The sequence below is a fragment of the Schistocerca americana genome, chromosome X, assembly GCF_021461395.2.
Source record: "Schistocerca americana isolate TAMUIC-IGC-003095 chromosome X, iqSchAmer2.1, whole genome shotgun sequence".
Taxonomy (NCBI): domain Eukaryota; kingdom Metazoa; phylum Arthropoda; class Insecta; order Orthoptera; family Acrididae; genus Schistocerca; species Schistocerca americana.
The window spans coordinates 893,315,520-893,338,511 of NC_060130.1; the positions used below are offsets into that span (position 1 = coordinate 893,315,520).

Here is a 22,992-nt window from a genome sequence, read left to right on the forward strand (position 1 = left end):
AGACAGACAATGTTACTGCCGCCAACTTATAATTCGCGGAAAGACCACAAAGATAAGATAAGAGAGTTTAGGGCTCGTACAGAGGCATATAGGCAGTCATTTTTCCCTCGTTCTGTTTGGGAGTGGAACAGGGTGAGAAGATGGTAGTTGTGGTAAGAGGTACCCTCCGCCACGCACCGTATGGTGGATTGTGGAGTATGTATGTAGATGTAGATGTAGATCAGGGACCACATCGTGAGAGAGCAGAATGGGATGCTCGCGGAACTCACGGACTTCGAACGTGGTCAGGTGATTGGGTGTCACTTGGGTCATACCTATGTACGCGTGATTTCCACACTCCTAAACATCTCTAGGCCTACTGTTTCCGATGTGAAGTGGAAACGTGAAGGGACACGTACAGCACAAAAGCGTACAGGCCGACCTAGTCTGTTGACTGACAGAGACCGCCTACAGTTGAAGAAGGTCGTAATGTGTAATAGGGAGACATCTAGCCAGACCATTACAAAGGAGTTCCAAACTGCATCAGGATCTACTATTCCAGTTAGGCGGTAGGTGAGAAAACTTTGATTTCATGGTCGAGTGGCAACTCATAAGCCACACATCACGCCGGTAAATGCCAAACGTCGCCTCGCTTGGTGTAAGGAGCGTAAACGTTGGACGATTGGACAGTGGAAAAACGTTGTGTGGAGTTACGAATCACGTTACACAATGTGGCGATCCGATGGCAGGGTGTGGGTATGGCGAATGCCAGGTGAACGTTATCTGTCAGCGTGTGTAGTGCCAACAGTAAAATTCGGGGGCGGTGGTGTTATGGTGGGGTCGTGCTTTTCATGGTGGGGGCTTGCATATCTTGTTGTTTTGCGTGACACTATCACAGCACAGGTATACATTAATGTTTTGAGCACCTTCTTGCTTCCCACTGTTGAAGAGCAATTCGGGGATGGCGATTCCATCTTTCAACACGATCGAGCACCTGTTCACAATGCACGGCCTGTGGCGGAGTCGTTACACGACAATAACATCCCTGTACAGGACTGGCCTGCACAGAGACCTGGCCTGAGTCCTATAGAACACTTTTGGGATGTTTTGGAACGCCCACTTCGTGCCAGGCCTCACCGACCGACATCGATACCTCTCCTCAGTGCAGCACTCCGTGAATATTGGTCTGTCATTCCCCATGATCCAATATATTTCCAACATGAGTAGGGTTCCTAACTATCTATTATAGGTGGCTTTCAGAGAATGCATTTAGCAGAGATTCAAAGAATGTCAAAAAAAGTAACAAAACGTAATTTTCCCAATTAATTGTTGGAGGATTAAAGTCTCCACCAATGATTGGGGAACTTCCGTACATGTGAGCTGAGGTTTTCTGTGATGTCTTCGGTTACATCAGGAGATGAGTCTGGTGGGCTATAGAAGGATCCAATCATCATTTTATGCCCACCCCTGATACTGAGTCTCGCCCAAACAATCTCACATGCAGCTTCAATTTCTGTCTCGGTGGATTCGATTTTTTTTGTCTACTGCGACAATACACCACCTCCACTTCCCATTTGCTTATCCTTACGATATACACTAAAATTTTCCCCAGAAATTGCACTGCTATCAAATTCACGTTTCAACCAGCTTTCTGTATCTAGTATTATGTGAGCTTCGCTGCTTTTCATGAGCGCTTCCAGCTCTGGCACTTTGTTGCGAATGCTTTGGCGGTTTACCATTAGGATTTTAATGCTCTCACCTGTTGGAAGCATTTCTTTCGATCTTACACTGGTACTTCTGGGTTTCCTACATCCATCGTTGTCTGGATTGGATGGAGAGTCGCCTAATCTAGTACACCCTTGTGAGTACCCCACACACAGTCAGCTACTTGAGTAGAAGCCTGTGATATGTAATGCACACCCGACCTATTTACGGGGACCCTGCAGCTCTCAACCCTATGGCGCAAGTCCGGGAAGTCGGGGCCTAGCTTGTCACAGAACTTTCAGTCCTTCCACTCGACTCAGAACCAAAGGGTCACGATCATTTCTGGGGCAGTGCTGCAACCTGTGATCTTCGTTGAAACTCCACGCACAAAGCTAGTCTTCTCAACCTTATCTGCCACTCGCTGAAATGACCCAAGAATGACTTCGGAGCTCAGATACAGGCATCATTCGTTCCAATGTGCGCCACAATCTGCAGCTGGCTGCACCCTGTTCCCCCAACGGCTGCTGGAATAGCCTCTTCAGCAGGCTGAATGAGGCCCCAAGGCATACACACTGAGTGCACCTGTGTCCTTTCCTGTCCCTTGCTGCCATTTCCCTACGGGGTACCATCATTCGCCGTACGTTTGAACTGTCGACGATGAATAGACCCTTACCCCTTTGTGTTTGCGTCCTCCTGGCACCGGAGAAAACAGTTTCCCCACAACAGGTGAAGTGAGTCCCACTGGCTCAGTTTCTGTGAAAGACAGCACCACGAACTTGTCGGTTGAGGGGATCCGTACAACATCCTGAGCCCTCCCTGGTCCCCTTCCATCCAATACAGGGCGCCTAGATCTACCATTGACACGCCACGCACAGTCAAGTGGATGGGTAATGACAAATCCTGTACTTTCTGCGGACGAGGCAGGATCCATAGGAGAGGACAGTATTTGAGGCTTATTGTAGGGATTCCGACTTCACACAGATAAATGCTGGAACAGAGTACACCAGACATCATAATTGTGGACAAAAAGAACGTGTAAATCATTGACATTGACATTGCCATCCCAGGTAATAGCAGAATCGATGAGAAACAACTTGCGGAACCTGCCAGATACGATGACTTGAAAATCGAACTACAGCGATTCTGGCGTAAACCAAGTTCTCGGTACACTGGGAGCAATGTCAAAAGATCTTAATGGGCACTTGAAAACCATTGCCACTGATAAAATATCCGTGTGACAACTAGAAAAAGGCACTCTACTGGGATCTGCACGATTTATCCGCCGATACATCGCGCAGTCCTAGACGCTTGGGAAATGTCGAGCCAGTGATAAAATATGAAAACCGACATAGTAAACTCATTTACTGTGTTTACTGTTATCAATAATATGTATAACAATAATAACAACAATAATAATAATAATAATATCATTTAACATCCCATACTATCTATCACCCATTCGACTGGCTGTATATCCTATCTCCGTTTCATGCTCACTATCGTCATATTGACGTCTTCAAACTAAGTCTATTCCCTTATCCATTTTCTTGTTTTTCTACTTTCTTCCTCCCATAGTGTGGCCAATATAAGACCGCTATAGGGTTGGAGTCCTTTAAGTAGAAAGTTGATTTTCCTATTCGGTTAGACGGGCGAGGCAGTACAAGCACCGTTTTCGAGAGTTTGATCTATTGCATTGCAGATGTGTCGCCCTGGTACACTCACCAATAGGAAATTCTCAACTTCAGCACCGTCCCGTCGCGACAACGATAGTCATTGTTCGGCATACATAGTGGGTTTACAACCCTGGCACCTGCCTACGTTGGCAAGGGATTACGAGCGTGCGGGAAAATGACACCTCTCCACCCTTAATCCCGCCCCCTTCAACCACAATGAGCTCACTATGCACTTTGGGCGCATGCGTAATACCAGTCAAATGAGAGGAGCATATCATTATCGTGCACAGTGGACGTGTTTTTGTGTCCTCTGAGATGTCCTTCGTTGGATGGTCGGCATTTCTGTAGATTGTACAAAATAGAGAATTTAATCGAAAGAGGTGTGTGTCGGTTCAGGAGCAGGGCTAATTCTAAGAGTTGTCCTAAAATGGGCCATGTTGTCAATACGAAAGCTGGTCTGATATTGTTCTCCATTTAGTCGCCGCTTACAAGCCTGAGTAACCCCATTCCTATTACACCGCTGACAAGGAGACCTTCTGGCAATCGGATTTTTGTAATTTTTTTTTATATTTATGGTATGTAACGTTGATATCTCAAATACCCAAAGCAGTTCAATGCAACTCTCAAAAATTCTCGAGAAAAGTTCCGAGGAACGTTAATGCAGTGAAATTATGGCGATTTTCATGACAGCACTCGTGGCTCACTCGGTAGCGTAGGGCAATGATAATGGGGCAGTCAATGGATCGCTGGTTCGAAACCCGTTATGTTCTATTTTTTTATATTTCTTTCGTTCAATTTGAATACCTACATCACTAAAAAACATAAAATTCATCAGATATATGCTAATTAATACATATCTAATTATTTTTGTGACTAATTCACATCCTACTTTTTAAATTACATATAGCACGCAAAATTCCAGTTTTCATGCCAAATATAAATTCTTATCTATAAATACACTCCTGGAAATTGAAATAAGAACACCGTGAATTCATTGTCCCAGGAAGGGGAAACTTTATTGACACATTCCTGGGGTCAGATACATCACATGATCACACTGACAGAACCACAGCCACATAGACACAGGCAACAGAGCATGCACAATGTCGGCACTAGTACAGTGTATATCCACCTTTCGCAGCAATGCAGGCTGCTATTCTCCCATGGAGACGATCGTAGAGATGCTGGATGTAGTCCTGTGGAACGGCTTGCCATGCCATTTCCACCTGGCGCCTCAGTTGGACCAGCGTTCGTGCTGGACGTGCAGACCGCGTGAGACGACGCTTCATCCAGTCCCAAACATGCTCAATGGGGGACAGATCCGGAGATCTTGCTGGCCAGGGTAGTTGACTTACACCTTCTAGAGCACGTTGGGTGGCACGGGATACATGCGGACGTGCATTGTCCTGTTGGAACAGCAAGTTCCCTTGCCGGTCTAGGAATGGTAGAACGATGGGTTCGATGACGGTTTGGATGTACCGTGCACTATTCAGTGTCCCCTCGACGATCACCAGTGGTGTACGGCCAGTGTAGGAGATCGCTCCCCACACCATGATGCCGGGTGTTGGCCCTGTGTGCCTCGGTCGTATGCAGTCCTGATTGTGGCGCTCACCTGCACGGCGCCAAACACGCATACGACCATCATTGGCACCAAGGCAGAAGCGACTCTCATCGCTGAAGACGACACGTCTCCATTCGTCCCTCCATTCACGCCTGTCGCGACACCACTGGAGGCGGGCTGCACGATTTTGGGGCGTGAGCGGAAGACGGCCTAACGGTGTGCGGGACCGTAGCCCAGCTTCATGGAGACGGTTGCGAATGGTCCTCGCCGATACCCCAGGAGCAACAGTGTCCCTAATTTGCTGGGAAGTGGCGGTGCGGTCCCCTACGGCACTGCGTAGGATCCTACGGTCTTGGCGTGCATCCGTGCGTCGCTGCGGTCCGGTCCCAGGTCGACGGGCACGTGCACCTTCCGCCAACCACTGGCGACAACATCGATGTACTGTGGAGACCTCACGCCCCACGTGTTGAGCAATTCGGCGGTAAGTCCACCCGGCCTCCCGCATGCCCACTATACGCCCTCGCTCAAAGTCCGTCAACTGCACATACGGTTCACGTCCACGCTGTCGCGGCATGCTACCAATGTTAAAGACTGCGATGGAGCTCCGTATGCCACGGCAAACTGGCTGACACTGACGGCGGCGGTGCACAAAATGCTGCGCAGCTAGCGCCATTCGACGGCCAACACCGCGGTTCCTGGTGTGTCCGCTGTGCCGTGCGTGTGATCATTGCTTGTACAGCCCTCTCGCAGTGTCCGGAGCAAGTATGGTGGGTCTGACACACCGGTGTCAATGTGTTCTTTTTTCCATTTCCAGGAGTGTATTATATAAAAGATTGTTAATAAATTTGAAACTTTTTAATTCAAACAACCTTTGTAGACAACCTTGTATAGAACACCGAGAAATAAGAATTTATATTGCAATGTGTGCCGTATGTAATTAGAAACGGTAAGTCATGTACTTCTTATAAAAAAATAAGATAAGATGTCTTAATTAGCATATAACTGATGAATTTTATATTTAAATAATGTAGGTACTCGAACTCAAAGAACAAAATAAAACGAAAAGAAGACCATAGCGAGACTCCAACGAATGATATGTTGATTATGTGATTACCGTGTCTGACGCTACGGAGTGAGCCACTTGGCTCGTAGTGGATTCAAAATGGTTCAAATGGCTCTGAGCACTATGGGACTTAACTTCTGAGGTCATCAGTCCCCTAGAACTTAGAACTACTTCAACCTAGCTAACCTAAGGACATCACACACATCCATGCCCGAGGGAGGATTCGAACCTGCGATCGTAGCGGTCGCGCGGTTCCAGACTGTAGCGCCTAGAACCGCTCGGCCACCCTGGCCGGCGCCCCGTAGTGGAAATCGCCTTATCTTCAGTGAACTGAAGTTCCTCGGAAAAAGTCGATTTTCTCGAGAACTTTTGAGAGTTGCATAGAAATGCTTTGACAGAATTATATATTTTGAGTTCTGAACTTCTCCTACCACACACGTAAAAATTACAAAAATCTTATTGTCTGTTGGTCTCCTTGTGAGAAATGTGAGTGTCCTCGGCGATGGAGAAGGGCGAAAGTCAAAATCATACTCTATAAATGCTACAGAATAAACTTGAAAAACCACCACCCCTTATTTGTAATATCTATTTGAATTCTGCACTTATTCTACGTCGAAAAGTAACTCCGAAAGACAATTCGCGCTATTCATACATAGGGCCTACACTACATCGTTGTCAGGAGAAAGAAAACTGGCGTTCTACGGATCGGAGCATGGAATGTCAGATCCCTTAATCGGGTGGGTAGGTTAGAAAATTTAAAAAGGGAAATGGATAGGTCAAAGTTAGATATAGTGGGAATTAAAGAAGTTCGATGGCAGGAAGAACAACACTTCTGGTCAGGTGAATACAGGGTTATAAATACAAAATCAAATAGGAGTAATGCAGAAGTATATTTAATAATGAATAAAAAAATAGGAGCGCGGGTAGGCCACTACGCACAGCATTGTGAACGCATTATTGTAGCCAAGATAGACACGAAGCCCACTCCTACCACAGTAGTACAAGTTTATATGCCAACTGCATCCGCATACAATGAAGAGATTGAAGAAATGTATGATGCGACAAAAGAAATTATTCAGATAGTGAAGGGAGACGAAAATTTAATAGTCATGGCGGACTGGCGTTCGATAGTAGGAAGAGAAGGAAAAGTAGTAGGAGAATATAGAATGGGGGTAGGGAATGAAAGAGGAAGCCGCCTGGTCGAATTTTGAACAAAGCATAACTTAATCATAGGCAACACTTGGTTTCAGAATCAAGAAATAAGGTTGTACACGTGTAAGAAGCCTGGAGACACTGGAAAATTTCAAATAGATTATATAATGGTAAGACAGAGATTTAAGAGCCAGGTTTTAAATTGTACGACATTTCTAGGGGCAGATGTGGAGTCTGAACGCAATTTATTGGTTATGAACTGTAGATTAAAACTGAAGAAACTGAAAAATGGTGGGAATTTAAGGAGATGGAACCTGGATAAACTGAACGAACCAGAGGTTGTAGGGAGTTCCAGAGAGAGCAATAGGGAAAAATTGACAAGAACAGTGGAAAGAAATACAGTAGAAGAAGAATGGGTAGCTTTGAGAGATGAAATGCTGAAGGCAGCAGAAGAGCAAGTCGATAAAAAGGCGAGGGCTAGTAGAAATCTTAGGGTATCAGAAGAGATACTGAATTTCATTGATGAAAAGAGACAATATAAAAATACAGTTAGTGAAGTACGCGGAAAGGAATACAAACGTCTGAAAAATGAGATCGACAGGAAGTGCAAAATGGCTAAGTAGGGATGGCCAGAGGACAAATGTAAGAATATAGAGGCATATATCACTAGGGATAAGATAGATATTGCCTAAAGGGAAGTTAAGAGACCTTTGGAAACTGGAGAACCACCCGTATGAATATCACGAGCTCAAATGGAAAACCAGTTCTAAGCAAAGACGTGACATCAGAGAAGTGGAAGGAGTACGTAGAGGGTCTATACAAGGGTGATGTACTTGAGGGCAATATTATGGAAAAGGAAGAGGACGTAGATGAAGATGAAATGGGAGATAAGATACTGCGTGAAGAATTTGATACAGCACTGAAAGAATTAAGTCAAAATAAGGCCTCGGGAGTAGACAACATTCCATTAGAACTACTGATAGCCTTGGGAGAGCCAGACTTCAAGAAGAATGTAATAATTCCAACCCCAAAGAAAGCAGGCGTTGTCGGGTATGAAAACTACCGAACTATCAGCTTAATAAGTCACGGCTGCAATATACTAACACGAATTCTTTACAGACGAATGGAAAAACTGGTAGAAGCCGACCTTGGGGAAGATCAGTTTGGGTTCCGTAGAAATGTTGGAACACGTGAGGCAATACTGACCCTACGACTTGTCTTAGAGGATAGATTAAGGACATGCAAACCTACGTTTCTAGCATTTGTAGACTTAGAGAAAGCTTTTGACAATGTTGACTGGAATACTCCCTTTCAAATTCCGAACGTGGCGCAGGGATCAAATACAGGGAGCGAAACGCTATTTACAATTTGTACAGATACCAGACGGCAGTTATAAGAGTCCAGGGTCATGGAAGGGAATCAGTGGTTGGGAAGGGAGTAAGACAGGGTTGTAGCCTATCCCCCATGTTAATCAATCTGTATACTGAGCAAGCAGTAAAGGAAACGAAAGAAAAATTTGAAGTAGGAATTAAAATCAATGGAGAAGAAATAAAAACTTTGAGGTTTGTCGATGACATTGTAATTCTGCCAGAGACTGCAAAGGGCCTAGAAGAGCAGTTTAACGGAATTGACAGTGTCTTGAAAGGAGGATATAAGATCAACAACAACAAAAGCAAAACGAGGATAATGGAATGTAGTCGAATTAAATCAGGTGATGCTGAGGGAATTAGATTACGAAATGAGACACTCAATGTAGAAGATGAGTTTTGCTATCTGGGGAGCTAAATAACTGATGATGGTGGAAGTAGAGAGGATATAAAATGTCGATTGGCAATGCCAAGGAAAGCGTTTCTGAAGAAGAGAAATTTGTTAACATCGAGTATAGATTTAGGTGTCAGGAAGTCTTTTCTGAAAGTAATTGTATGGGGTGTAGACATGTGTGGAAGTGAAACATGGACGATAAATAGTTTAGACAAGAAGAGAATAGAACCTTTCGAAATGTGGTGCTACAGAAGAATGCTGAAGATTACATGGGTAGATCACGTAACTAATGAGGAAGTACTGAATATAATTGGGGAGAAGAGGAATTTGTGGCACAACTTGACTGGAATAAAGGGCTCGGTTTGTAGGTCACGTTCTGAGGCATCAAGGGCTCACCAATATAGTATTGGAGGGAAGCGTGGAGGGTAAAAATCGTAGAGGGAGACCAAGGGATGAATACAATAAGCAAATTCATAAGGATGTACGTTGCAGTAGTTACTCGGAAATGAAGAAGCCTGCACAGGATAGAGTAGCATGGGGAGATGCGTCAAAGCAGTCTCTGGACTGAAGACCACAACAACAACAAGGGCCTACACTAAACGTTAATCAGATGTATTCATCGCTTCTTGGTTTCGGATGCAGTTCCGCAGCTACAACTGCTACTGAAAATACGTTTGTGTTGTATGCTCTTCTTGACAGGTAGTTATCACGAAGAATGAGTCGTCCATTCCTAGAATTTACTTTGTATTCATACAACAAAGATGAGATACGGGATGCGATACTGCGATAATAATTTGACAGAGCACTGAAAACAACAAGGATGAAGCAAGGCAGCTAGAGTAGACAGTACAGCCTCAGAGTTACTAAGATTCTTGTGACAACCAACCATGACAAAACTGTTCCACCTGGTACACACGATGTATGATAGTTTAAATTCCTCAGTGAGGAATTATTCTCTCAAAGTATTTGTCTCGAGTTCAGCTTTACACGGAAGCGAAACATGGACGATTAATTCGACAGGTAACACAAGCTTTTGGAATGAGGTTTACAGGGAAGATCATTTCGGTAGATCGAATTACTAGGGAAGAAGTACTGAATCGAATCGGACAAAAAAAGAAATTCGTGACTCAAGTTGACTAGACGAAGAGATCAGTTGATTGGACGCATCCTGAGATATCAAGAAGTAGTTCATTTGGGAATGAAGGGAAGTGTGGGGATAAAAAGTGGAGAGGGAGACCAAGCCTTCAATACAGAAGAAGGTTCAGCTGGATGTAGGTTGCAGTAGTTATGCTAAGATGAAGAGACTTCCACAGGGCAGACATGCGTCGATAGCTGCATCAAATCAGTGTTCGGACTGAAGAGCACAACAACAACAACAACAACAACAACAATCACATATTTTTCGCGAATGAGTTGGTTATCAAATATGAATTGTCACTGGAAAAAATCCCTGCCCGATTAATCACATAAGGTGCGCAGCCTCCCCGTGAAATTATTGTGAACTTCACTACTGGCCATTAAAATTGCTACACCAAGAACAAATGCAGATGATAAACGGGTATTCAGTACCCAGAACAACCACCTCTGGCCGTAATAACGCCCTTGATACGCCTGGGCATTGAGTCAAACAGAGCTTGGATGGCGTGTATAGGTACAGCTGCCCATGCAGCTTCAACACCATACCACAGTTCATCAAGAGTAGTGATTGGCATATTGTGACGAGCCAGTTGCCCGGCCACCATTCACCAGACGTTTTCAATTGGTGAGAGATCTGGAGAATGTGCTGGCCAGGGCAGCAATCGAGCATTTTCTGTATCCAGAAAGGCCCGTACAGCACCTGCAACATGCGGTCGTGCATTATCCTGCTGAAATGTAGGGTTTTGCAGAGATCGAATAAAGGGTAGAGCCACGGGTCGTAACACAGCTGAAATGTAACGTCCACTGTTCAAAGTGCCGTCAATGCGAACAAGAGGTGACAGAGACGTTTAACCAATGGCACCCCGTACCATCACACCGGGTGATACGCCAGTATGGCGAAGACGAATACACGCTTCCAATGTGCGTACACCGCGATGTCGCCAAACACGGATGCGACCATCATGATGCTGTAAACAGAACCTGGATTCATCCGAAAAAATAACATTTTGCCATTCGTGCACCCAGGTTCGTCGTTGAGTACACCATCGCAGGCGCTCCTGTCTCTGATGCAGCGTCTCGGGCAACAGGAGCCATGGTCTCCGAGCTGACACTCCATGTTGCTGCAAACGTCGTCGAACTGTTCGTGCAGATGCTTGTTGTCTTGCAAACGTCCCCATCTGTTGACTCAGGGATCGAGACGTGGCTGCACGATCCGTTACAACCATGCGGATAAGATGCCTGTCATCTCGACTGCTAGTGATACGAGGCCGTTGGGATCCAGCACGGCGTTCCTTATTACCCTCCTGAACCCACCGATTCCATATTCCGCTAACAGTAATTGGACCTCGACCAGTCGGCCGCAGTGGCCTTGCGGTTCTAGGCGCTACAGTCTGGAACCGAGCGACCGCTACGGTCGCAAGTTCGAATCCTGCCTCGGGCATGTATGTGTGTGATGTCCTTAGGTTAATTAGGTTTAATTAGTTCTAAGTTCTAGGCGACTGATGACCTCAGAAGTTAATTAGCATAGTGCTCAGAGCCATTTGAACCATTTTTGATCTCGACCAACGCGAGGAGCAATGTCGTGATACAATAAACCGCAATTGCGATACGCTGCAATCCGACCTTTATCAAAGTCGGAAACGTGATGGTACGCATTTCTCCTCCATACGCGAGGCATCACAGCAACGTTTCACCAGGAAACGCCGGTCAACTGCTGTTTATGTATGAGAAATCGGTTGGAAACTTTCCTCATGTCAGCACGTTGTAGGTGTCTCCACCGGCGCAAACCTTGTGTGAATGCTCTGAAAAGCTAATCATTTGCATGTCACAGCATGTTCTTCCTGTCGGTTAAATTTCGCGTTTGTAGCACGTCATCTTCGTGGTGTAGCAATTTTAATGACCAGTAGTGTAGCAATAAATTTAAAGAAAATTAGTCCGTAGCTCGTGGTCGTGCGGTAGCGTTCTCGCTTCCCGCGCCCGGGTTCGATTCCCGGCGGGGTCAGGGATTTTCTCTGCCTCGTGATGACTGGGTGTTATGTGATGTCCTTAGGTTAGTTAGGTTTAAGTAGTTCTAAGTTCTAGGGGACTGATGACCAAAGACGTTAAGTCCCATAGTGCTCAGAGCCATTTGAACCATTTTTTTGAAAGAAAATTAACGTTTTATAGTTGACGTAAATAAAGAATCAGTGGGTCGCAACTGGAGTCATTCGTATCATAAAACTGTTTGGGAACAATAATGAGCAATTTTATGAAGTAGTCAAACATTCATATACAATTCCCAGTCACATTAATGTGGCCACCGCCTATGATCGACGTCAGCGTGCAATAACCACTCACAGACGTCAGGTGGCAGCATTAGCTGTGAAAGCTATATGAAGCGTGTCGGGCGGAGGAGGAGGGGGGGGGGGGGGGGGAGACACGGTAAACAGTGCAGTCAGTGTCGTAAGGCGGAATCGGAGCGATTGATCTGACGTCCAAAAGGCATGAGCATTGTTTTCTGGCCAAGGGTGGAAGCATTTCTGAAACGGCTAAGTTTGTAAACTGTTGGCGTGCCGCCGTGGTTACAGTATACCCTGCATGGCAAAATGGCGCTATCCAAAACTGGCATCGAGACAACCGTGGTGCACGACGGGCCATAGATAACAGAAGTGAACGATAACTTCGGGGATGTGTACGGCTGAATAGACTTGTAACTGTTGAGCAGCTGACCGCCCACATGAACGAACCGAGGGACTGCCCAGGGTGGCTCCTCAACGACCGTTCAGCCAATGTTGCTGCGTATGGGCCTCCGCAGCAGGGCCCTGGTTCATGCACCAATGCTGACTGCTGTTCATCGGCGACGAAAGCTGGATTTTGCAACTGAACGCCCACTGAGTGGCGACAGGTGGCCTTTACAGATGAATCACGTTTTATGCTCCATTGGAAAGATGGCGTGGACGGCGTGTAACGTCTGAAAGCAAAGGGTTCAGGCTGGAGGAGGAAGTGTTATGGTCTTGGAAATATTTTTGTGGCATTCTCTGGGTGATCTCGTCATTCTGGCAGGCACAATGGATCAACGCATGTACGCATCTATCCTTGGGGATCATATACACCTCGACACACAGTTTATTTTTCCTCGGCACGATGGTATCTACCAGCACGACAATGCAACGTGTCACACAGCTTGCAGTGTACGTGCGTGGTTCGAATATCACCTGGATGAGTTTACTGTACTCCTCTAGCCACTAAACGCCCCGAATTTAAACCCAATCGAGAATCTGTGAGACCAACTCGGTCAAGCTGTTCGCGGCATGGATCCTAAACCGAGAAATATAGCGCATCTGGTCACAGCACTGGAGTCGGCATAGCTCCACATACCCATCAGAACCTCACTGACACTCTCCCTGCAAGTCTCACAGTGGTCCGCGCTGCAAAATCAGGATTTTGACAGGTGGTCACATTAATGTGACTGGACAGTGTAGCTTTTAGTAGGTGGGAAAGTAAGCAGCAGCCGTACAGTACTCGAAAACTGCGAAAGTGGCTGTTTATACGGAGGATCCAAACGAAATGAACTAAACCAGCACTTCGGATGGATGCAAAGGAAGGCAGATCGAATGTTCATTTGTAAATCGGACTCGTCTAGATACGAACACAAAAAATACCGGGTGATCAAAAAGTCAGTATAAATTTGAAAACTGAATAAATCACGGAATAATGTAGATAGAGAGGTACAAATTGACACACATGCTTCGAATGACATGGGGTTTTATTAGAACCAAAAAAATACAAACGTTCAAAAAATGTCCGACAGATGGCACTTCATCTGATCAGAATAGCAATAATTAGCATAACAAAATAAGACAAAGCAAAGATGATGTCCTTTACAGGAAATGCTCAATATGTCCACCAATATTCCTCAACAATAGCTGTAGTCGAGGAATAATGTTGTGAACAACACTGTAAAGCATGTCCGGAGTTACGGTGAGGCATTGGCGTAGGATGTTGTCTTTCAGCATCCCTAGAGATGTCGGTCGATCACGATACATTTGCGACTTCAGGTAACCCCAAAGCCAATAATCGCACAGACTGACGTCTGGTGACCTGGGAGGCCAAGCATGACGAAAGTGGCGGCTGAGCACAAGATCATCACCAAACGACGCGCGCAAGAGATCTTTCACGCGTCTAGCGATACTTTGTTTCTTTTTTTAGTTCCAATAAATCCCCATGTCATTCCAAGCATGTGTGTCAATTTTTACCGCTCTATCTACATTATTCCGTGGTTTATTAAGTTTTCAAATGTACACTGACTTTTTGATCACCCGGTATGTGTTAGCGGCTGCTGAAACAAGAGTGTCATCTTCCAGAAACATATGCAGAAAATGTCAACAACATTTCTTTCAATGGGTACTCTATAAATATTTTAACGGTAGGTATCAACTGCACCCAGTAAAGGGAAGGTAGTTACCACACAGTACGATAAAAAATGCACTCTGACACGTCCCCAAGGATTATTTGTAGCGAACACATTTAAACGGAGCAACCCTCCATTGTATACAGTTTCTGTAAGAAAAATCTTCTGAACAGCGACTACTGCACAATAGGCGTGAAGCGAAGCATAGGGCTGTAGATAGGGAAATGGTAAATAAAACGTGTTTGGCTGTCAAAAGGGCAATGCTTGTAGGCACCAGTGACTATCATTGCACAATGGTACCGAATGGCCTCTCCCAAAACTCAAAGAAATTCTTGTCCCTTGTAAAGGCTGTCAACAGCTGTATTGTTGACACTGATCTGTAATGGAGGGTAACAAATCAAAAGCTAAAATGTCGAACTCCGTTTCCAAATGCTCAGTTACAAAGAAAAATCCAGGCCTACTAACTCATTTTAATTCTCACATCACTGCAAAGTTGAACGATATAGATAGTGTCAGAGGTCTTGAAAAACAGCTGAATTCACTTAAACTCCGTGCGGTTAAAGGCGCTGCAGTCTGGAACCGCAAGACCGATACGGTCGCAGGTTCGAATCCTGCCTCGGGCATGGATGTTTGTGATGTCCTTAGGTTAGTTAGGTTTAACTAGTTCTAAGTTCTAGGGGACTAATGACCTCAGTAGTTGGGTCCCATAGTGCTCAGAGCCATTTGAACCATTTTTCACTTAAACTGTACACAGCTCCAGGGCCCCATAGAATCCCTATTAGATTCTATACAGAATTTCTGGATGGGTTTGGAATTCTTTTAACCAAATCATACATATGGTACACTGTACATCTCTCAAACAAAATAAAAATTGTACCCAGTAGTCGAAAAAAAGCATAAGTCACGCACGTCCATACGAAGAGCAACATAAGTGATCCACAGAACACCGTCCAATATATTTGACATCTATCTGTTGTAGTATTTTAGAACATATGCTGATAACAAACGTAATGAGGTATCGTGAAGAGCATGACCTCCTCCATGCAAACCAAACAGATTCTGAAGACACGGTCATGCGAATCCCAAACCGCACTTTTCTCACATGGTACCCCGAAACCCATGGATCCAGGTATGCAGGAAGATGTAGTATTTCTCGGCTTCTAAGAAGCATTTGACTTAGCGACGGCCAAACTCCCTACGTCTAGTAACAGCAGGATGGAGTAACAAGAACTGAAATTGCTTGAAAAGGATGAAGACTTAATTGTCTTACAGGTCGACAAAGGGAATGCTATGGTTATACCCAGTGCCACAGATTACCACAAGAAAGTGTGTATTATTGGAAGATAGCACATGTCCGATTCTTAATAGGACACCACATTGGCTCTGAGCAGATGGACAGGGGAGTTACTAAGGAAATCTGACCTCTCTTACGAACTTCTGAAGAATTCAAGGTGAAGAGCACCCAGGCCATTCAGGCTGTATGACCTGCCTAAAATACACATAGGTGGTGTATCACTGAGACCAATCGTTAGTGCTATTGGATCTCCTACATACGGGCTGGTGAAGTATTTAACTAAATTATTGTCTTATTGTCACATATAATCGTCCATTGTAGACACGACATTAAGAAATCACAAATTATGTCATTAAGCATGTGAAGATACGTCCAAGTGAAGCCATAGTCAGCCCTGATATGATCTTTCTTTTTTCAAAGATATCAGTAGAAGATACGTGTTTCGAAAACCGATGCGTATGGCCTGTCACTCTCATGAACCACAGACCCTGCCAAGGTGGGTTGGCTTATGTTCCTCAGTGGAGGGGTATCTGTTAAATGGTTAGACAAACATGTGGTTCGTGAAAAGATGTAGCAGCCTTTTCAGTAGTTGCAGGGGTAACGGTCTGGATTATTGACTGATCTGGGCTTGTAACATCAACCAACATGACCGTGCTGTGAGGGTACTGCAAACAGCAGAAAGCAGGGGGAAACTACAGCTGTTATTTTTCCCAACGGTATGGAGCTCTACTGTATGACTAAATGAAGATTACCTCCTCTAGGGAAAGAATCCAGAGGTAAAATAGTCCCCCATTCGAATTTCTGGGCAGGGTCTACTCAGGAGGATGTCATAAGGACAAACAGAACTGACATTCAACGGGATGAAGCGTGGAATGTTAGATTCCTTAATTAAGTAGGTAAGGAAATTTAAAAAGGGAAATTGATGGGCTGAAGTTAGACGTAGTGGGATTTAGTGAAGTTCGGTGGCAGGAGGAACACTTCTGGTCTGGTGAGTACAGCGTTAAAGATACAAATTCAAAGAGGGATAATGCGCAAGGGTAGGTCTAATAATGAATAAGAACATAGGAAGGCGAGTAACCTACTACGAACAGTATAATGAATGCATTATCACAGAAAAAAATAATTGACACCACCACCCACCACATTAGTAAAAAGTTTACACGCCAACTAGCTCTGCAGGTGATGAAGAGGTTGAAAAATGTGTGATGAACTAAAACAAATTGTTCAAATCTTTAAGGGAGAGGAAAACTTAATTACGATGGAGGACTGAAGTTGGATAGCAGGGAAAGGAATAGAAGGAAAAATAGTAGGTGAATGTGGATTGGGTGAAGGACTGAGGAAGAAGCCACTTGGTAGAATTCTGGACTAAGCTAACACTTGCTTACAGACTCACGAAATAAGGTTGTATATATGGAAGGGACCTGGAGACATCATAATGTTTCAGACTGATTATATAACGGTAAGATAGAAATTTTGCAACCAGGTTTTAAACTGTAAGACATTTCCAGGGGCAGATGTGGACCAGCCGCAATTTACTGGTTATGAATGTTGATGAAAACTGAAGAAACTGCAAAAGATATGAAATAAAGGAGATGGGATACGGATAAGTCGAGAGAGCTAGAGGTCGTTGAGAGTTTCAGTACAAGTGCATGGTTATTCTCTACCAGTGAAGAGCACCTAGGCCATTCAAGCTGTATGGTCTACCTAAAATAAACATAGACGGCTTACCACTGACAAAACTCGTTAGTGCTACTGGATCTCCTACATATGGACTGGCAACGTATTTAACTAAATTACTGTCACATAGTCGTCCATTGTAGATACCACACTAAAAAGTCACAAATGATATAAAACATATGATAGGCTCAAGTGAAGTAATGGTCAGCCTCGATATGGTCTCCCTTTTCACGAAGGTACCAGTAGAAGATACGTGTTTACAAACCAACGCGTACAGCCAGCATGTCGCTCCCACGGACCACAGACCTTGCCATGGTGGGGATGTTATTACAACCCTCTTCACAGGAGATGTACACTGTCTTTCTCCTGTGAAGATAGCTGTAATAACTGAAACCGGTAGAGAATAAAAAATAACTATACAACTGATACCACAAACATGCTTTTTCCAGAAGCATATGTAACTAGGAGATAGATAGATACCGCCTATAGGTAAATTAAAGTGGTCTTGTAGAGAAAAGAGAAGCAGCTGGATGAATATCAAGAGCTCAAAAGGAGAGATCGGCAGGGGCGGGATCGACTTTTTGAAACCATCAATATGGTGATGTATGTTAAGATTCCAGGTATCACACCTTGCAGCCATTCACCTTGGTGTGCCTTTGTTTGTGAATAATCGACGAAAAATTTCGGAATTTCGTGTGATATTCTAGGGCCTTAAAAATGTGCTCCAGCAGCGTTCTGGTGTAATTGTTAAGGTATGTTTCTGATGTACAGAAGGTTGTGGGTTTGAATTTTGTAAGAAACTTTAAAAAATTTTATCTTCAAATCCTTGGAAATGCCTATGGATAATTATTTTTATTCAGTTAATTGGTTTAATTGTATTTTTTAAATTTCTAATCCTTTGACAGGTCATTTTAACTGTCATTTATTATGTTAACATTTTAACATAATAACTAGTTCATTTGATCTTATTCTCTCTACCAGTCATCCTTTTTTCACCTGGAATCTTTGTGCATGTGATTTTGCTTATTTTTATCTATTGACTTTGACTTAATTTTTTCTATTGTATTATTTTATATTTTAGTCTACGTTACTGCATCATTATTTCTATGTCTCATGTTACTTGAATTTCATTTTATTTATAACCCATTCTTTTGTTTAAATCTTCATCTGCATTATTTTGTCCAAAGTGCAACAAGAATTTTAGTTTTAAATTTTGTAGAACGATTAAATGTTTGAATGAGGATTGCCATCCAAAAATATGTACATCAAGTACAAAAAATGCATTTTGCCACCATTGCACAGCCAATATAAATAGATTACTCACTTTTTTTTACCGATAGATCAGCATTTTCAAACTTTTAAATGTTTTGAAGGAGTAAATCGAACGGCTACAAGGGAAATGAACTTGAAGGCACATTATAGAACGGTAGGAGGAAGTAGATGAAGATGAGATGGGAAAGATGATACTGCGAGAAGAATGTGATAGAGCATTGAAAGATTTACGTCGAAACAAGACCCCTGGAGTAGACAATATTCCACCAAAATTACTGATATCCTTGCGAGAGCCAGCCATAACTACAATATTCCACCTGGTAAGCAAGATGTATGAGACAGGTGGAATACCCTCAAACTTTAGGAAGAATGTAACAATTCCAAAGAAATCACATGCTGACTAGTGTGAATATTACCAAACTGTCAACTTACAAAATCATGGTTGCAAAATAAATGAATTTACAAAAGAATGGCAAAACTGGTAGAGGCCGACCTCGGGCAAGATCAGTTTGGTTTCTGGAGAAATGTAGGAACACGCGAGGTAATACTATCACTATCACTTCTCTTAGAATATAAGTCAAGGAAAGGCAAACCTACAATTTATGGTATTTGTAGACTTAGAGAAAACTTTTGACAGTGTTGAATGGAATACGCTCTTTGAAATTATGAAAGTAACAGGTGTAAAATGCAGAGAGAGAAAGGTTATTTACAACTTGTATACAAACTAGACGGCAGGGCCATGAGAAGAGAGCAGTGGTTGAGAAGGGAGTGAGACAGGGTAAAAAAATATTTCCAGTGTTATTCAACCTGTACATTGAGCAAGCAGTAGACGAAACAAAAGAAAAATGTGGAGTAGGAATTGAAGTGCAGGGAGAAGAAATAAAAACTTTGAGGTTTGCTGATGACATCGTAATTCTGTCAGACAGCTAAAGACTTGGAGCGGACGGCGTCTTGAAAGGGGAATATACTCGTAAGATGAACATAAAAAAAAGCAAAACAAGGTTAATGGAATACAGTCGAATTAAACCAGCCGATTCTAAGTGAATTAGATTAAGAAACGAGACACTTAACGTAGTAGATGAGGTTTGCTTTTCGGTCAGCAAAATAACGGATGATGCTCGAAGTAGAGAATAAATAAAATGTCGACTGGCTATGGCAAGAAAAGTGTTTCTGAAGAAGAGAAATTTTTTAACATCGAATATAGATTTAGGTGTTAGGAAATCTTTTTCGAAGGTATTTGTCAGGAGTGTAGCCATGTATGGAAGTGAAACATGGACGATCAACAGTTATAGAAGCTTTCGAAATGTAGTGCTACAGAAGAATGTTAAAGATTAGATGGGTCGATCACGTAACTGATGAGGAAGTACTGAATAGAACTGAGGATCCAAGAAAGGTGTCGCACAACTTGACCAAAAGAAGGGATCGGTTGATAGGACACATTCTGAGACATCAAGGGATACCAATTTAGTATTGGAGGGAATTGTGAGGTGGGGGGGGGGGAGTAAAAATCGTAGGGGGAGACCAGGAGATCAATACAGTAAGGAGATTCAGAAGGATGTATGCTGAAATAGTTATTTGGAGATGAAGAGGCTAGTACAGGACAGAGTAGCATGGAGAGCTGCATCAAACCACTCTTCACACTGAAGACAACAACAACAACTGGGCTGTAAGGATGCCGCGGATGACAACCAAAAAGGCCCTTCTATAAAATGAAATGGCACCCCATACCATCGCTCCTGGTTGTCGTCGGTCCATATGGCGGGCGACAGCCAGGTTGGTATCCCACCGCTGTCCGGCAGGTCTCTATATACCTCTTCGACCTGGAATCTCATTGACTGGAGCACAGTTGTCTTCAAGTATGCGTACCGCTGCGAACTGAGCCCCGATGACCAGCGCAGACCTGTCTGGAGACGTCCCAGACATTGGTAGGGTACCAACCTGGCTGTCGCCCGCCATATAGCCCAACAATCCGGAGTCGTGGTCTGTGGTGCCACTTCTTTTCATAGCAGGCCCCCTTTGGTTGTAATCCGCGGCATCCTGACAGCATAGCGGTACGTTGACGATATTCTATGCCTCGTTTTGTTGCCCTTCATGGTAAGCCATCCTGGACATATAGTTCAACAAGATAATTCCCGACTGCACACGTTGAGAGTTTCTGCTGCTTGTCTTCGTGCTTGCCAAACCCTGCCTTGGCCAGCAAGGTCGCCGGTTCTCTCCCCAAAAGAGAACTTTGGAGCATTATGGGCACAGCCCTGCAACCAACTCAAGATTTTGATGATCTAACAGCCAGTTGGACAGAATTGGGCACCTCATCCCTCAGGAGGACATCCAACAACTATTAATCAATGCCAGGCCGCATACCTGCTTGCATAATGGCCAGAAGCTGTTTCTCCTGAATAAATCAGCCCATTTTTCTGAAATTGTAATCATTTGTTTGCATGTACATGTACGTCCCATTCGAATAATTCCTTCGAGGTGCTTTTTTTATCTTACAGTGTAATTTTGGCTGACCTACGACATTCAGCTCTTTTATATTCGGTCATTCCGTTACTATGACTGTTACTACTGTCACTAGTTTTACCTGGACCATGAACTCTCAAAAGCGTTAAAAATAAGCTGGCTTGTTTTCCACTTTGTGAACATTACCTATATTGACGTACATCGTGTACGAACATTCAGGGATTAAGTAGTGTACTAACAGATTTCCATATGGGTTGTACTTAAGTGTAATGAAAAACCTTGTGTGTGTATGCAGTGTACATGAAACACATTACAAGTCTGTAACCATCCCATAAACTCTAACTTTCGTATCGCTGCTGTATATACAGGGTGGTCCACTGATAGTGCCCGGTGCAAATATCTCACGAAATAGGTATCAAACGAAAAAACTACAAAGAACGAAACTCGTCTAGCTTGAAGGGGGAAACCAGATGGCGCTATGGTTGGCCCGCTAGATGGCGCTGCCATAGGTCAAACGGATATCAACTGCCTTTTTTAAATAGGAACCCCCATTTTTTATTACATATTCGTGTAGTACGTAAAGAAATATGAATGTTTTAGTTGGACCACTTTTTTCGCTTTGTTATAGATGGCGCAGTAATAGTCACAAACGTATAAGTACGTGGTATCACGTAACATTCCGCCAGTGCGAACAGTATTTGCTTCGTGATACATTACCCGTGTTAAAATGGACCGTTTACCAATTGCGGGGAAGGTCGATATCGTGTTGATGTATGGCTATTGTGACCAAAATGCCCAACGGGCGTGTGCTATGTATGCTGCTCGGTATCCTGAACTACATCATCCAAGTGTCCGGACCGTTCGCCGGATAGTACCATATTTAAGGAAACAGGAAGTGTTCAGCAACGTGTGAAACGTCAACCACGACCTGCAACAAATGATGATGTCCAAGCAGATGTTTTAGCTGCTGTCGCGGCTAATCCGCACATCAGTAACAGACAAACTGCGCGACAATCGGGAATCTCAAAAACGTCGGTGTTGAGAACGCCACATCAACATCGATTACACCCGTACCGTATTTCTATGCACCAGGAATTGCATGGCGACGACTTTGAACGTCGTGTACAGTTCTGCCACTGGGCACAAGAGAAATTACGGGACGATGACAGATTTTTTGCACGTGTTCTATTTAGCGACGAAGCGTCATTCACGAACAGCGGTAACGTAAACCGGCATAATATGCACTATTGGGCAACGGAAAATCCACGATGGCTGCGACGAGTGGACATCAAAGACCTTGGCGGGTTAATGTATGGTGCGGTATTATGGGAGGAAGGATAATTGGCCCCCATTTTATCGATGGCAATCTAAATGGTGCAATGTATGCTGATTTCCTACGTAATGTTCTGCCGATGTTATTACAAGATGTTTCACTGCATGACAGAATGGCGATGTATTTCCAACATGATGGATGTCCGGCACATAGCTCGCGTACGGTTGAAGCGGTATTGAATAGCATATTTCATGACAGGTTGATTGGTCGCCGAAGCACCGTACCATGGCCCGCACGTTCACCGGACCTGACGTCCCCGGATTTCTTTCTGTGGGGAAAGTTGAAGGATATTTGCTATCGTGATCCACCGACAACTCCTGACAACATGCGTCAGCGCGTTGTCAATGCATGTGCGAACATTACGGAAGGCGAACTACTCGCTGTTGAGAGGAATGTCGTTACACGTATTGCCAAATGCATTGAGATTGACGGACATCATTTTGAGCGTTTATTGCATTATTGTGGTATTTACAGGTAATCACGCTGTAACAGCATGCGTTCTCAGAAATGATAAGTTCACAAAGGTACATGTATCA

At 43.9% G+C, this 22,992-nt stretch overlaps 1 protein-coding gene across 9 annotated transcripts in view; it reads right to left on the bottom strand.

Annotated features, from left to right (window-relative positions):
• The window catches only part of LOC124555062 (battenin), a 244,701-nt gene that overhangs the window by 183,993 nt on the left and 37,716 nt on the right, over positions 1 to 22,992 (bottom strand). The window lies entirely within an intron of this gene.